This window comes from Bufo gargarizans, chromosome 11, assembly GCF_014858855.1.
Source record: "Bufo gargarizans isolate SCDJY-AF-19 chromosome 11, ASM1485885v1, whole genome shotgun sequence".
In the NCBI taxonomy this organism is placed as follows: Eukaryota; Metazoa; Chordata; class Amphibia; order Anura; family Bufonidae; genus Bufo; species Bufo gargarizans.
The window spans coordinates 35834806-35851548 of record NC_058090.1 but is presented as its reverse complement, the minus strand read 5'-3'; the positions used below and the strand labels follow the sequence as shown (position 1 = coordinate 35851548).

The 16743-nt window shown below is 45.6% G+C and overlaps 1 long non-coding RNA gene across 1 annotated transcript; it reads left to right on the top strand.

Moving 5' to 3' along the window:
• Positions 1-8410: 8410 nt before the first annotated feature.
• Positions 8411-9341, top strand: LOC122921242. The gene is made up of 3 exons (XR_006387016.1): positions 8411-8488; positions 8842-8956; positions 9154-9341. It is a non-coding gene; the product is annotated as an uncharacterized LOC122921242 (long non-coding RNA).
• The last annotated feature ends 7402 nt before the right edge of the window (positions 9342-16743 follow it).

Below are 16743 nucleotides of genomic sequence, written 5' to 3'. Positions count from 1 at the left end.
TCAAACGGAGCTCACGAACGGACCCATGAACGCTAGTGTGAAAGTAGCCTAAGAGTATCATCCACAGACCCCCCCCCCCTATAACAGTGTAATGACTCATGACATCCACAGACCCCCGATCCCCCTCCCTATAACACTATAAGAGTATCATCCACAGATCCCCCCCCCCCCCGTATACCAGTGTAATGACATCCACAGACCACAGATCACCCTCCCACCGCTCACATTTGAACATGATTTCTCTAAACGGTGAAGTGAACACTGTGATCATCCAGGCTGCACTGACAGTAACTTTAAAGGGGTTCTGCACGTTCATTTAACTGAGATGATCTATACTCTGGATAGATCTTCAGCTTCTGATCGGCAGGGGTCAGACACCCGGTACCCCCGCCGATCAGCTGTTTGAGAAGGCAGCCGCGCTCGAGCAGCACCGCGGCCTTCTCACTGACTGACATCACAACTAGTATCAACTAGCCTGAGCGCGGCTAAGCTCTGTCCCTTGAATGGAGCTTAGCTGCGTCCACGCTAGTTGATACTAGTCGTGACGTCAGTGGGCTGGCGGTAAACAGTGAGAAGGCCGCGGCGCTACTGGAGCGCCGGTGCCTTCTCAAGCAGCTGATCGGCGGGGGTCCCGGGTGTCTGACCCCCGCCGATCAGAAGCTGATGATCTATCCAGAGTATAGATCATCAGTTAAATTAAAGTGCAGAACCCCTTTAACTTTTAAATCAGGAAGATTCTGGGGCAGCCGCAAGCCAGCTCTCCTCTCAGACTCAGTCAGATCTAATCTCTCTAGTTAGAATAGAAAGAGACTTAGGGCTCTTTCACACTTGCGTTGTCCGGACCCGGCATAGAGTTCCGTCGTCGGGGCTCTATGCCGGAAGACTCCTGATCAGTTTTATCCTAATGCATTCTGAATGGAGAGAAATCCGTTCAGGATGCATCAGGATGTCTTCAGTTCCGGACCAGAACGTTTTTTGGCCGGAGAAAATACCGCAGCATGCTGCGCTTTTTTCTCCGGCCAAAAATCCTGCAGACTTGCCGCAAGGCCGGATCCGGAATTAATGCCCATTGAAAGGCATTGATCCGGATCCGGCCTTAAGCTAAACGTCGTTTCGGCGCATTGCCGGATCCGACGTTTAGCTTTTTCTGAATGGTTACAATGGCTGCCGGGACGCTAAAGTCCTGGCAGCCATGGTAAAGTGTAGTGGAGAGCGGGGGAGCGGTATACTTACCTGTCCGTGCGGCTCCCAGGGCGCTCCAGAGTGACGTCAGGGCGCCCCACGCACATGGATCACGTGATCGCATGGCACGTCATCCATGCGCATGGGGCGCTCTGACGTCACTCTGGAGCGCCCCGGGAGCCGCACGGACTGTAAGTATACCGCTCCCCACTACTACTATGGCAACCAGGACTTTAATAGCGTCCTGGCTGCCATAGTAACACTGAACGCATTTTGAAGACGGATCCATCTTCAAATGCTTTCAGTTCACTTGCGTTTTTCCGAATTCGGCGTGTAATTCCGGCAAGTAGAGTACACGCCGGATCCGGACAAACGCAAGTGTGAAAGAGGCCTAGGTCAGTCCACTCAGTCACTACTTGTAAGTTGTACCTTATTATTATTAAGTTAACCTGCTACACACCGTCTCCACTAGGTCAGGCTCAGTCCAGTCTGTTCGGTATCGGTATCGGTAGGGTAGGGCCACGCCACGCCACGCCACACACTGTCTGTTCTCTAGTCTGGGCCTGGCTGGCTTAAAGGGCTTCTGTCACCCCACTAAAGTCATATATTTTTTTTTGCCAACTTAAATTCCTTATAATGCGATATATTATAGTGCTCTTACTCATTTTGGTTGGGTAGTTTCTTCAAAAAACTGACTTTTATAATATGTAAATGAGCTCTCTACCAGCAGGTAGGGCGGCCGCATCCTCCTTTCATAAAGACGCCCCCTCCTCATGTTGATTGACAGGGCCAGCGAACGTGCTAGTCTTCTGGCTGGCCCTGTCTGCGTTTAAAATCTGGCGCCTACGCTGTACCAGTCTTCAGTCGGCGCAGGCGCACTGAGAGGAGGACGCTCGCTCGGCCGCTCCTTCCTCAGTGCGCCTGCGCCGGGTGTAGATGTAACGTCATCGGCGCAGGCGCATTGAGGATGGAGCGGCCGAGCGAGCGTCGTCCCCTCAGTGCACCTGCGCCGACTGAAGACCAGTACGGCGCAGGCACCAGATTTTGAACGCAGACAGGGCCAGCCAGAAGACGAGCGCGTTCGCTGGCCCTGTCAACCAACATGCGAAGGGGGCGTCTTTATGAAAGGAGGATGCGGCTGCTACCAGCAAGTAACTGCCTTACTTGCCTGGTAGAGAGCTCATTTACATATTATAAAAGTCTGTTTTTTGAAGAAACGACCCAACCAAAATGAGTAAGAGCCCTATATATTAATATATCGCATTATAAGGAATTTAAGTTGAAAAAAAAAGAAATATGACTTTAAGCAGCTGCTGCCAGTAGATGAATGAATCTGGTCAGGTCCTGGAGCCGGGGGTGGAGCTGGGGGCGTGGCCGGGGCGGAGCTGTGGGCGGAGCCGGGGACGCCGCGCGGCGGCGGTGGGTGGAGACCCGAGAGTGAGACCGCAACTGCACCGAGTCGGTGACTCAGATCATCAGAACAGATGTGAAGATGATGTCCGGTAGGGCTGCGGCTGCCTAGTGCCTACACAGTGCACAGCAGCGCAGCGCAGCATACACCAACAATGAATGGGAGACATTTTAGTTGGGGGGGCACATGGGGGGGCACAGCTTGATGTAGGGGGGGCCGTGGCCCCCTCTGGCCCCCCCCTGGCGACGCCACTGCAGAGGCCACCCTGCTTTTGACCGGCTCCACAAAATTCGGCCCCTCATAGACCATTTCAACCTGAAATTTGCAGATTTGTATACCCCAGAGCAAAACATCTGCATAGACGAGTCCCTGATACATTTTACCGGGCGCCTTGGCTTCAAACAATACATCCCAAGCAAGCGCGCCCGGTATGGAGTCAAATTGTATAAGCTCTGTGAAAGGGCCACAGGCTATACCCACAAATTTCGTGTCTATGAGGGAAAAGATGCCCTGACTACCTGGGGAGCAGTGGGAAGATAGTCTGGGACTTGGTGTCACCCTTATTCGGCAAGGGGTACCATCTTTATGTGGACAATTTCTACACAAGTGTGGCCCTCTTTAGGCATTTGTTTCTAGAACGAATTGGCGCCTGTGGTACCGCGCGAACTAGTCGCGCGGGCTTCCCCCAACGGCTCGTTAGCACCCGTCTTGCAAGGGGGCAGAGGGCCGCACTGTGTAACGAAGAACTGCTCGCGGTGAAATGGAGAGACAAGCGTGACGTTTACATGCTCTCCTCCATTCACGCAGACACGACAATACAAATTGAGCGAGCAACCCGTGTCATTGAAAAGCCCCTCTCAGTCCACGACTATAACCTTCACATGGGAGGGGTGGACTTCAATGACCAGATGTTGTCTCCGTATTTAGTTTCCCGCAGAACCAGACGCTGGTATAAGAAGGTGTCTGTATATTTAATTCAATTGGCTCTGTATAATAGTTTTGTTCTCTACAGTAAGGCTGGGAGAACACGATCCTTCCTCCAGGTTCCGTGGCCCCATCCACCAGTGTAGTTAGCCGTCTACACGAGCGACATTTCCCCAATGTCGTTGCTGGTACCTCAACCCAACCGTCACCCCGAAAAAGATGTCGTGTCTGTAGCAGGAGTGGAATAAGGCGTGACACCCGCTATTTCTGTCCTGACTGTCCTGACCACCCTGCCCTATGCTTAGGGGAGTGTTTCCGGAAGTACCACACACAGGTACACCTAGCATAGGGATCATCTCACCAGGACAGGCACACAGGGCTATTAGGGCCCATTCACTCACACAGCTGCTGCAAACGTCTCCTTTCACCTGGGACAAAGTGCATAACGCACTTCGCCACATCTTTGGGCGATTTGCGCTTTGCACATTGACCCATGGGGAAGGAGAGGTTTGTTCTATAAAGGTAAAAAAAACAAAAAAAAAGTAAGCAAAAAGGTTAATGTTTAGTTCAAAAAGTTAAAGTTTATACGTTCTGTTCCAAAGTTAATAAAATTATTGCGTTGCGGCCTGGTTTTTTCTTTTTTTCTTTTTTTTACCTTCCAGGTGGACCAACCGATCGACTAGCTGCAGCACTGATGTGCATTCTGACAGAAGCATTGCGCTGCTGTCAGATTACACGCAAGTCGGTGTATGCGGCGCTGCAAGACGAGATTTCTACTCTGCAGTAACAGATACGTTTGCCGAGGCATACGAGCTGAGGAGGAGGCGGCGTTCCTATGCTTTGGCAAACACTTTGTATGTAAAAAATAAAAAATAAAAAATCCCGGCAATGATTTATTGATCCACATGGAGAAATCTGGTTTGCCAGGGCATACGAGCTAAGTGGGTATGGATGTAGGGCGGAGCTCCTATGTCCTGGCAGACGCCTTTCCCCTCCTTTTTTTTTTTTTGGCAGAGATTTTTTCATCCACATTGATCGATGCGAATGAAGAAATCTGTGCCGTTCATTTTTTTCTTTCAGCCCAGAGGCTGAACGGAAAAAAAAATCTCATTACCTGTATGCTCAATATAAGGAGAATAGCAGAAACTCCTAATGCTGGCCATACATGTAATGATTGCGGAGACCCTCAAATGCCAGGGCAGTACAAACACCCCACAACTGACCCCATTTTGGAAAGAAGACACCCCAAGGTATTTGCTGAGGGGCATATTGAGTCCATGAAAGATTAAAATTTTTGTCCTAAGTTAGCAGAAAGTGAGACTTTGTGAGAAAAAAAAAAAAATAAATCTATTTCCGCTAACTTATGCCACAAAAATACATTTCTATGAACTCGCCATGCCCCTCATTGAATACCTTGGGGTGTCTTCTTTCCAAAGTGGGGTCACATGTGGGGTATTTATACTGCCCTGGCTTTTTAGGGGCCCTAAAGCGTGAGAAGAAGTCTGGGATCCAAATGTCTAAAAATGCCCTCCTAAAAGGAATTTGGGCACTTTTGCAGCCTAGATGCGCAAAAGTGTCACACATCTGGTATCGCCGTACTCAGGAGAAGCTGGGGAATGTGTTTTGGGGTGTCATTTTACATATACCCATGCTGGGTGAGATAAATATCTTGGTCAAATGCCAACTTTGTATAAAAAAATTGGAAAAGTTGTCTTTTGCCAAGATATTTCTCTCACCCAGCATGGGTATATGTAAAATGACACCCCAAAACACATTCCCCAACTTCTCCTGAGTACGGCGATACCACATGTGTGACACTTTTTTGCTGCCAAGGTGGGCAAAGGGGCACATATTCCAAAGTGCACCTTTCGGATTTCGCAGGCCATTTTTTACACATTTTGATTGCAAAGTACTTCTCACACATTTGGGCCCCTAAATTGCCAGGGCAGTATAACTACGCCACAAGTGACCCCATTTTGGAAAGAAGACACCCCAAGGTATTCCGTGAGGGGCACGGCGAGTTCCTAGAATTTTTTGTCGCAAGTAAGTGGAATATGAGACATTGTAAGGAAAAAAATAAAAAATAAAAAATCATCATTTTCCGCTAACTTGTGACAAAAAATTCAAAATTCTAGGAACTCGCCATGCCCCTCACGGAATACCTTGGGGTGTCTTCTTTCCAAAATGGGGTCACTTGTGGTGTAGTTATACTGCCCTGGCAATTTAGGGGCCCAAATGTGTAAGAAGTACTTTGCAATCAAAATGTGTAAAAAATGGCCAGCGAAATCCGAAAGGTGCACTTTGGAATATGTGCCCCTTTGCCCACCTTGGCTGCAAAAAAGTGTGACACATCTGGTATCGCCGTACTCAGGAGAAGTTGGGGAATGTGTTTTGGGGTGTCATTTTACATATACCCATGCTGGGTGAGAGAAATATCTTGGTCAAATGCCAACTTTGTATAAAAAAAATGGGAAAAGTTGTCTTTTGCCAAGATATTTCTCTCACCCAGCATGGGTATATGTAAAATGACACCCCAAAACACATTCCCCAACTTCTCCTGAGTACGGCGATACCAGATGTGTCACACTTTTTTGCAGCCAAGGTGGGCAAAGGGGCACATATTCCAAAGTGCACCTTTCGGATTTCGCTGGCCATTTTTTACACATTTTGATTGCAAAGTACTTCTTACACATTTGGGCCCCTAAATTGCCAGGGCAGTATAACTACCCCACAAGTGACCCCATTTTGGAAAGAAGACACCCCAAGGTATTCCGTGAGGGGCATGGCGAGTTCCTAGAATTTTTTATTTTTTGTCGCAAGTTAGTGGAATATGAGACTTTGTAAGGAAAAAAAAATAAAAAAATAAATCATCATTTTCCGCTAACTTGTGACAAAAAATAAAAAGTTCTATGAACTCACTATGCCCATCAGCGAATACCTTAGGGTGTCTACTTTCCGAAATGGGGTCATTTGTGGGGTTTTTCTACTGTTTGGGCATTGTAGAACCTCAGGAATCATGACAGGTGCTCAGAAAGTCAGAGCTGTTTCAAAAAGCGGAAATTCACATTTTTGTACCATAGTGTGTAAACGCTATAACTTTTACCCAAACCATTTTTTTTTTTTGCCCAAACATTTTTTTTTTATCAAAGACATGTAGAACAATAAATTTGGCGAAAAATTTAAATATGGATGTCGGGTTTTTTGCAAAATTTTACAGCTGAAAGTGAAAAATGTCATTTTTTTGCAAAAAAAATCGTTACATTTTGATTAATAACAAAAAAGTAAAAATGTCAGCAGCAATAAAATACCACCAAATGAAAGCTCTATTAGTGAGAAGAAAAGGAGGTAAAATTCATTTGGGTGGTAAGTTGCATGAGCGAGCGATAAACGGTGAAAGTAGTGTAGTGCCGAAGTGTAAAAAGTGGCCTGCTCATGAAGGGGGTTTCAGCTAGCGGGGCTGAAGTGGTTAAACGCATATATTTCAGGCAATTCCTCTATCAGTTTTCATATAATTCAGCCATTCTGGTGCTGACGAATACCGTATATATAATTATATAAATAGAAGTCATACATATAAATATTGAATCAGATGCTGTTAGGAACGTTTTTGCTGTTAGTTCCTGTAGTGTCATTTATTCTTAATCACCCTAGATAACTTTAACATGTGATCTTTACCATTGCAGTCTGTGGAAGAATCACTATGAACCTATCCTGCCTCAGACAGGACTTCATAGAAGCATTGCTATGGCAGGCCTCAGAGCGTTCAGAAGGCCCAAGGCTGCCATAGCAAGGCTGAGTGGGAGCCGTTCGGTCTTTTCAGCTTCTGAGTGGGCGCTATCTTTAAATATTCAACATCTAGTATACATGTATATGGAAAAACCCCATATCTCATACAAATTGCTTAAAGGGGTTGTCCGGGTTCAGAGCTGAACCCGGACATATCCCCATTTTTACCCAGGCAGCCCCCCTTGACTTAAGCATCGGAGCAGTTCATGCTCCGATGCTCTCCTTTTGCCCTGCGCTAAATCACGCAAGGCAAAGGCATTTTCTGGAGTTCCGGTGACGAATCTGGCTCTCCATAGGGCTGTCAGGCTACGGCTTCCACCCAGCAGTGAGCCCGGTGACGTTACCGGCACTGTTGGGCGGGCTTTAGCGCTGCCCTCTCATCAGAGCCAGTGACGTCACCAAACACACTGCTGGGCACAAGCCTCCGCCCGGCAGTGTGTTAGGCCCCTTTCACACGAGCGAGTATTCCGCGCGGTGCAATGCGTGATGTGAACACATTGCGCCCGCACGAAATCCGGACCCATTCATTTAAATGGGTCTGTGTACATCAGCGGTGGTTTTCACACATCACTTTTCAGTTGCGTGAAAATCGCAGCATGTTCTATATTCTGCGATTTTCACGCAACACTGGCCCCATAGAACTCAATTGGGCTGCGTGAAAATCGCATCCGCAAGCAAGTGCGGATGCGATTTTCACGGATGGTTGCTAAGAAATGTTGTTTGTAAACATTCGGTTTTTTATCACGCACATGCAAAACGCAGTAAATCGCATTGTACCCGCGCGATAAAAACTGAACCACTGAACGAGATCGCAAACAAAACTGAATGGCTTTTTTTGCGAAATCACGCAGTTTTAACTGAACGCATCCGGATACACTGCTCTGCAAGGGGTCTTATTGTAAATAAAAGAGCCCTTGCCTTGCACGATCCAGCGCAGGGCAAGGGAGAACATTGGAGCGTGAAATGCTAACATCAGGGGGCTGCCTAGGTGAAATTATGGGTATGTCCGGGTTCAGAACCCCTTTAAGTTTGCACTGCAGTTTGCTTAAGTTCTTTGATAGGATGCAGTTTCTTAAAAAACTATTTTTATTTTTTATTTCTTTCCAGAGTACGAGGTCTGGTCTACAGCATGAAGTCACACAGTGACGGGAAGGAATAGCTGAGACTTGGAAAAGTTTCCTTCTGGTAAGAGAATAGAAGTATTGATTCTGTAGACACAGGAGATGAGGATCTAACTTATCAGAGTCTAGTAGAAGAATGAGGAGAAGTGAGCAGCATGTGTGTTCCTCTGATCCCAACCTTTTCTATCTATTCTGTACACTCTATAAAGTTAGGAAAATAAGTAATGTAAAAATAAACAAAGTCTAAATCCAACAAAATACAAGAAATAGTACTAGGATTTTGTTAAAATTGTATAAGGACATTAGCTACAAGGAGGCAACCTCATTCATATAGTACAATAGGACGCTGGGTCTTTGTGCTTCTTGTTGGTGTCCACTTTTTTAACTCAAGTTCCTGATTTACCTTCTCATCCACAGTCATCCATCTTCCTGCCTATGTGCTGTAGAAAAAAGATCACCTTTGGACCTCTAGTAAAACCAAGATACTCTGAAGGCATGGACAACTACTGGTGATTCTTCCAATGCTGAGCAGGTAAGGAACTACAAGATTTAACTACAATGTCAACTTCTTTACCAGTTCACGGAACTAATTTTACACAGCAATCTTTTTCCAAATCCCAACTCTATAAATCAGCCACACAATATTTTCCTATCCCATCTTAGAACATACTGTATACAGGAATACCTTTTATATACACTTGGATTGACCTAACATCTTTTATTTTCTAGAACTATCCTCCAGCCTCAGATGCCTAATTCCTGACCACCAGCTGTCAGATCCTCCTCCTCTCCAGGAAGCTGATCGTCATCTATCAGCACTTTTTCTCCTCCAAGATGCTGACCAACATCTCAGCACCCGTCTGTCTTCTCCAGTATGCTGACCAACATCTCAGCACCTACATAGTGCTGATCAACATCTCAGCACCTGTCATCTACAGAATGCTGACCACCATCTCAGCACCTGTCATCTACAGAATGCTGACCACCATCTCAGCACACTTTATATTCAGAGAGCTGATCATCCTCCATCAGCTCTTCTACTGCTGGACATCATCTATGCCACCATTCTCCACAAAGCTGTCCACCACCTATCTGTACCATCTCCAAAAGCTGACCACCATCTGTCAGCACCCTTCTTCAAAATATTTACCATCAGCTCAGCTTTATCACGTGTCATCATTGAGGAAGCTGAGCAAAAGTACCTGTTCATACCATCCGGCAGGTACCTGTTCCATCATTTCAGCTGATCACCATCTATCAGCATTATTCTTTAAAATAAATAAATAAAAATCTTAATTGTATTGTGTCTTTATTGATCCCACGTCACAAATGAAAATTTCCAATAAATGGCCACATAAAATCGCCAGGGAGGGACAAATAATACTAAATATACTTCCCCTATCCAAAATATACATAACTACGTCACTATAATGTAAAAAAGTAGGAGAGACTCGCTGATAGGAAGGACCACTCGTAGGAGGAGTATAGGGGGCAGCGTGGTTGTGCAGGAGGCGCAACCCTCATCTCAGCAGGATACAATAGTTACGGGCTTGCTTTGCGTCCTGGTCGGTACCCGGCCGGACCGATGATAAGAAGACTGTAGAAGAAGGCAGAATAAAAGGTCCACGCTCCGTATATTGGAATTTATTAGGATGATAGATAATTGGAGGCGGACAGGCTCCTTCTTCAGATCACATCCAATAGTCAATTGTTAAAAACACAAAGAGCCGAGTGCACCAACTGAAGGGGCGTGCCAGGGGGATGTAAATAAAATTACATTCTTACTGTGATTTTAATTAAAAAAAAGAAAAGTAGATTAACGTAATACAAACAATGTTAGCAGAAAAGCAGTTCCAATAGAAAGTTAGCCACATAAAACATAGATTTACTTGTGTATTGAATAAAAAAGATAAAAGGTAATTCTAAAAGTCAATCACATGAGGGGGCCAGAAAGCCTGAAAGTGAAAAATGTGTTCCTAAAAACCTGTAGAGAAAATATTAGTAGAACGGAATTCCAATTTACAATGCAATATAAAATGGCAGGATGGGGGTCATGGCTAGCGGCGCATGGCGGTGATTGTGTGAGACACCAGGTCCAAAGCATTACAGCCCAAAAGCAGCACAAAGCGGCACCTGACTGCCTCAAATTCAGGCCCGATACATCTGGCTTTCCTCCTGCCGACTGCATGATGCCGAAAAAGAAGGGAATGAAGAGCCCATTGAAGCTCACCCAGTTTTTTCCAGTAGTGAATCCCTCACCAGATGACGTCGCGCTTCCTCTGGCAACAACACAGGGTGGCCGGGGAGCAAGCAGCTCCCTGGCCTCGTCAGCAGCAGGGTTGGGGGGGGCAAATATCAGGGGGATCAACATCTGAATCCAGCCCTGGGTCATCCCCGGGAGGAAATCTCTCTGAAACACTTGATAGTGTGTCCTCATTTACTAAGGCCTCCAGGAGCCATGTTACTACAGTAGGCCGGTTAGGGCCCTTTCACACTTGCGTTGTCCGGATCCGGCGTGTACTCCACTTGCCGGAATTACACGCCGGATCCGGAAAAACGCAAGTGTACTGAAAGCATTTGAAGACGGATCCGTCTTCAAAATGCGTTCAGTGTTACTATGGCACCCAGGACGCTATTAAAGTCCTGGTTGCCATAGTAGGAGCGGGGAGCGGTATACTTACAGTCCGTGCGGCTCCCGGGGCGCTCCAGAATGACGTCAGAGCGCCCCGTGCGCATGGATGACGTGTTCCATGTGATCACGTGATCCATGCGCTTCGGGCGCCCTGACGTCACTCTGAAGCGCCCCGGGAGCCGCACGGATGGTAAGTATGCTGCTCCCCCGCTACACTTTACCATGGCTGCCAGGACTTCAATGGGCATTAATTCCAGATCCGGCCTTGCGGCAAGTGTTCAGGATTTTTGGCCGGAGCAAAAAGCGCAGCAAAAAAAACGTTCCGTTCCGGAACTGAAGACACCCTGATGCATCCTGAACGGATTTCTCTCCATTCAGAATGCATTAGGATAATCCTGATCAGGATTCTTCCGGCATAGAGCCCCGACGACGGAACTCTATGCCGGATCCGGACAACGCAAGTGTGAAAGGGCCCTTAGCAGGGAAACAACAAGCTACCACAGCCACCACTCCTTGCTCCACTATACTGGGATCTACTATCCCTGTAACTGAATTCCAAATGAAGCACCTGCTGGCTGTCAAGAACCAGCGGGTGTGAACCCTCTGTGCCATATGTCCTACCTCCTCTAAAAGCATTGTCTAAGTGAACCCCTTGATCTTCACAGTACCCCTGATGGTGGGGATAGACTTTCCCGAGGGGAATACCAGGTCACTACCTCTTGAGGAGGATAGGCACTCGAGGCAGCTGGTCCGGGCGAACCAGGAGGTACCTGAGAAAGGTACCAGAGGTACAGGCGTTGTCAGCAGGTTGAGTCGTAACCAGAAGCAACAGTGTAGTACCAAAGGATGAGGCAGAGGCGAAGTCAGACAGGCAATAAATCAGGGCAGGCGGCATAGATACAGATCAGGCAATCCGAGTTGGCAATAGGAGAGTCAAGGCAAGCAGGCAGGGATCAAACAGGTTGCAGGGTCCAGGAATACAAGTACGAGTCAGGAACACCAGCAGACATCAGGAACCTTAGTAGGACACAAGGACCTTGACACTGAAGCATCTGGGAAGGGGGCTGAGACACTTATATATCTGCAGGAGGGCTAGGATTGGTCAGCAAGGTCACATGATCCAACCCATAAAACACAGGAAGTGGCGCGCGCCAGCCCTTAAGGAAATGATGCAGGAAACAAGCAGCAAGCATGATGCTGTGGCCAGGGCTGAAAGGAAACACTGGCAGCAGATCACCGCTGAACATGGCGCCCGGGACCGCGGCGGTAAGCAGGGGAACAGCGGCGCACAGCAGCAGAAGTTACACTGGATGATTTTAAACTGGCCATTCAAGGTCAGCTATTTCTGAATTGCAATATGAGATCACCTCTCTGGGTAATCATACTGATCATACAGAGTCTAAAATGGCGGAGTTCACTGTGGCCCATAATGAGATCGTAGATGTGGCTAATAATCTAGAAGAAGAAACCTCTGCACTCAAAAATAAAATTGCAGATATGGAAGACCGTTCACAGCGCAATAATGTCCGTTTTAGCGATAAACAAGAAAACCTGAAAGATTACCTCACAGATTTATGGGCAGCCCTTTTACCCCAAGCCAGCACTATTGACTTTCTGATAGATAGGGCTCATCGTCTGCCAAACCCATAACGCTCCCAGCAGACATACCTAAAGACGTTGTAGCCCACATACATTTCATGTAAAAGAACAGCAGCTGGAAGCTATGCGCAGGGGACCGATTCTTCCAGAAAGATTCAAAAACATCTCCCTATATGCTGATCTCTCAACAGCCACACTCGCTAAAAGGCGGGAATATAATGGAGTCACAAAGCTGCTCGGGGACACAAAATCCCTACAAGTGGGGCTTTCCTGTTAAACTGATCACCAAAGAGGGAGGGAAGCATGTTCTCTCATCACCAGGAGCCGCTCTTCAAATGTGTAGAGAATGGAATCTACTCTCAGAGGACGACACTGTGAACCTCGGTAAAAGACAAGCCCCACAACATATTCCTGAAGAGTGTTCCACAGTGACTTACAGGAAACGCCGTACGGTCTAACTCTATTCCAGGCAAGCAGGAGCATTGCTCTTATTGTATCCTTTTCCAATAGGCATGTCTATAAGTTGCCTCATTTTGCACAAGGCAGTGGGCCGACACTAGCTCACGGTGTGTTTACCTCGGATTCCTTTGACCCGACCCCTAGTAGATACACATCTTGTATCCTACAATGACTACTTGACTTTTCCTACATTAGACCATAGAAGATCTGTTAGTTCATATCCTGGACTTTTTTTATTATGTTTATTTTTGTTCTCTTAATTTTCTATTTTTTATATGTTTTATACTCTTTGCCTAGTGAACAAAGGTCAATGCGCCATTTGTACACGTGATTGTAGTGGTACTGTATATAACGGGAGCTATACCAACATCATCCACTATACTATTGTTATGGGGTTTAATATAATATCGCTGAATGTTAAGGGACTTAATTCACCTTTTAAAAAGAGCGATGCTCTGGAAAGAGGTTAAAGCTCTAGGCGGAGATGTGATATGCATTCAAGAAACACATTTGAGATCGGCAGATATTAAACGTCTACAAAATAAAATATTCATATTATAACATATACTCAGCGGCTGCGCCTAACAAAAACGGAGGAGTCACCATTACTGCTAAAAACACAGTGGCCTTTACTTTACATAAAGATATGGAGGATGATGGGGGTAGATTAGGTGTCTTACATTGCACTATTAATAACGCAAAGTATACCTTGGTCGCACTATATGCTCCCAATAGAGGTCAAGAACATTTCCTCAACTCGGTACTAGTCAACGTATCTAAAGATACATTTGGGTCCTTGATAGTGATTGGGGATTTCAACAAACCCATATGGCCATCGATGGACTCTACATCTAAAATACCCCATAAAGAACCAACTTCCCTATATTCCATACGCATTACATAAAAATTGCCTATTTGACATCTGGCACATACAACATTCCTCAGATAGGGACTACACGTTTTTCTCCAATCCTCACCAGATATATACCAGAATCGATTTCTTTCTTATAGACAAGTCCCTCTTACACCGAATCAGTCAGTCTGCCATCCACACTATATGGTCCGACCATGCCCCTATCACCATGTCTGTGACTGAACACTTAAGCCTGAGTCCCTTTTTGCCATGGAGACTGAATAACTACATTCTTACCCACAATACTTATAAGCCGTAGATGCACCGTTTTATTGAAGATTATTTTGCACTTTGGTGTGCCATGAAAGCCACAGTGAGGGGCGCTTTATCCAACAATCCTCGTTTGATAAGAAGTGTAGACAAGCTAAGCAGCTCCAACTACAATTGGCAGACTTACATAGACAGAATAAATCGGCTTATTCAGCTGAACTGACTCATAAGATATCCATAGTGCAAGGCAAACTACATAACTTACAGACATATCAATATGACCTGGCGTTACGCGCCTTCGATTAAAACATTATTGGTACAACAGTAAATCAGGAGCCCTATTATCCTGCCGCCTTAAATCTCAAACCCTGAAATCTAGAATACCATACCTGCATGGCCCAAATGGAACCAAAATTAGGGATCCCAGGGGAATTGCTAATTCATTAGCTAGCTACTATAATACCCTATACAACTTGAAAGACGACAATGCCACACACCAACCAACACACTGTGGAATCGTGTAATTTCTGAATCAAATCTCCTTACCTAGAATCTCCACAACACATGCACAACAATTATCTGCGGAAATTACTGAACAGAAGGTAATGAAGCTTATTGACTCATTGCCTTTAAATAAATCCCCGGGTCCAGATGGAATAACTGGTGATTAACTGGAAGGACTCACAAACTCCTTATTGCTCCCTTTTTAACTAAAGTAGATAATGATGTATTCAGAACAGGCAAATTCCCATCAGAAATGTTGGAATCACTGATTGTCACCCGACCTAAACCGGGGAAATCACCAGATACACATGCTAACTTTAGGCCTATCTCACTTCTGAATGTCGACTTAAAATGATATGCCAAGATCTTGGCACATAGACTAAATGAAATTCTCCCAACAGTAATACGTAATGATCAAGTGGGCTTTGTAAAAGGGAGCCAAGCATCTGATGAGACCCGTAGATTTTTAAATATGGTGGCTAAACGTCGGACGCCTTCTCTGCTTCTCTCTTTGGAAGCAGAGAAGGCGTTCAATAGGATTCATTGGGGCTGAATTAAGGAGGTACATGGGAAATTTGGATTTTCCCCTGCTGTCCTTCCCCCATTATGGCATTATACACTAACCCAACTGCAAAAGTTTTTACTTCAGGTTCTATCTCAGACCCAGACCCATTCACCATCTCTAATGGAGTTAGACATGGGGCACCCTCTCATTTTTGACATGGTCAGGGAACCCTTACCCCAACACATTAGATCATCTCCGGATATTGAGGGCCTTAGATTAGGTTTAGAGGACCATAAAATTGGTCTCTTTGGGGACGATGTTCTTATCTGCCTCAGCAAACCAGAAACATCACTACCCCCTGTAATGGATATTCTTCATACTTTACCAAAGTTAGCTACTACAAACTAAATACTACCAAATCCTTGGCCCTGGGGATGTCCATAGATGAGAAATTACAGTCAATCTAACAGCAGGAATACCCCTTCCGATGGACTACCGAGGGAATTCCGTATTTGGGGATAACTTTAACATTCCGTCCCACCAAGCTTCAGAGCACAAATTACCAGACCTTAACTAAACAACTCCTTACTGACAACAAATCCTTCTCAACGTATCCTATCTCTTGGTTGGGTTGTATTTCTGCTGTCAAGATGTTTCTACTCCCTAAGATTTTATATTATGTCCGTTGTTTACCTATCTTTGTCCCTCACCAAGTCATTAAAAGAATACAAATTAGAGGGGCAAAGGTTTAAAAGTAATATCAGGAAGTATTACTTTACTGAGAGAGTAGTGGATGCATGGAATAGCCTTCCTGCAGAAGTGGTAGCTGCAAATACAGTGAAGCATGCATGGGATAGGCATAAGGCCATCCTTCATATAAGATAGGGCCAAGGGCTATCCATAGTATTTAGTGTATTGGGCAGACTAGATGGGCCAAATGGTTCTTATCTGCCGACACATTCTATGTTTCTAAGCATATTACTTAATTTCATTTGGGCTAATGGTAGACCGAGAGTACCTGCCTCTACTCTATTTCTCCTTATATCACATGGTGGCCTGGGATGCCCATCTATTCTGATGTATTATAGAGCAACCATCTTAGACCAGCTCAAACATCTATGGATAAATGATACTAGTAAACAATGGGTGAATATGGAGAGTCACTAAGTGGGGACAACCAATATGAATCTCTTTATCTGGAGCACCACTTTGAGCAGAAGGCCTCACCTATCCCCCTCACTTCCTTTCCAAGGAGAAATCAATTTGTGGACTAGATGTTCCTTTATCAGGACATTAATTCCCCTACAACGTCCTGATACTCCATTACAGGTCCTACAAGTTTTACGCCCAGGCCTTGACTTATCAGGATGGATAGACAAGGGGATTGATACGCTAGGGAAATTTCTTAAAAACCAGATACTTTTTCCTTTCTCGCAGTTTATGGAAAACTTTGGAATTGATAAGAGAGATTTCTATAAGTATCTCCAGTTAAGACAT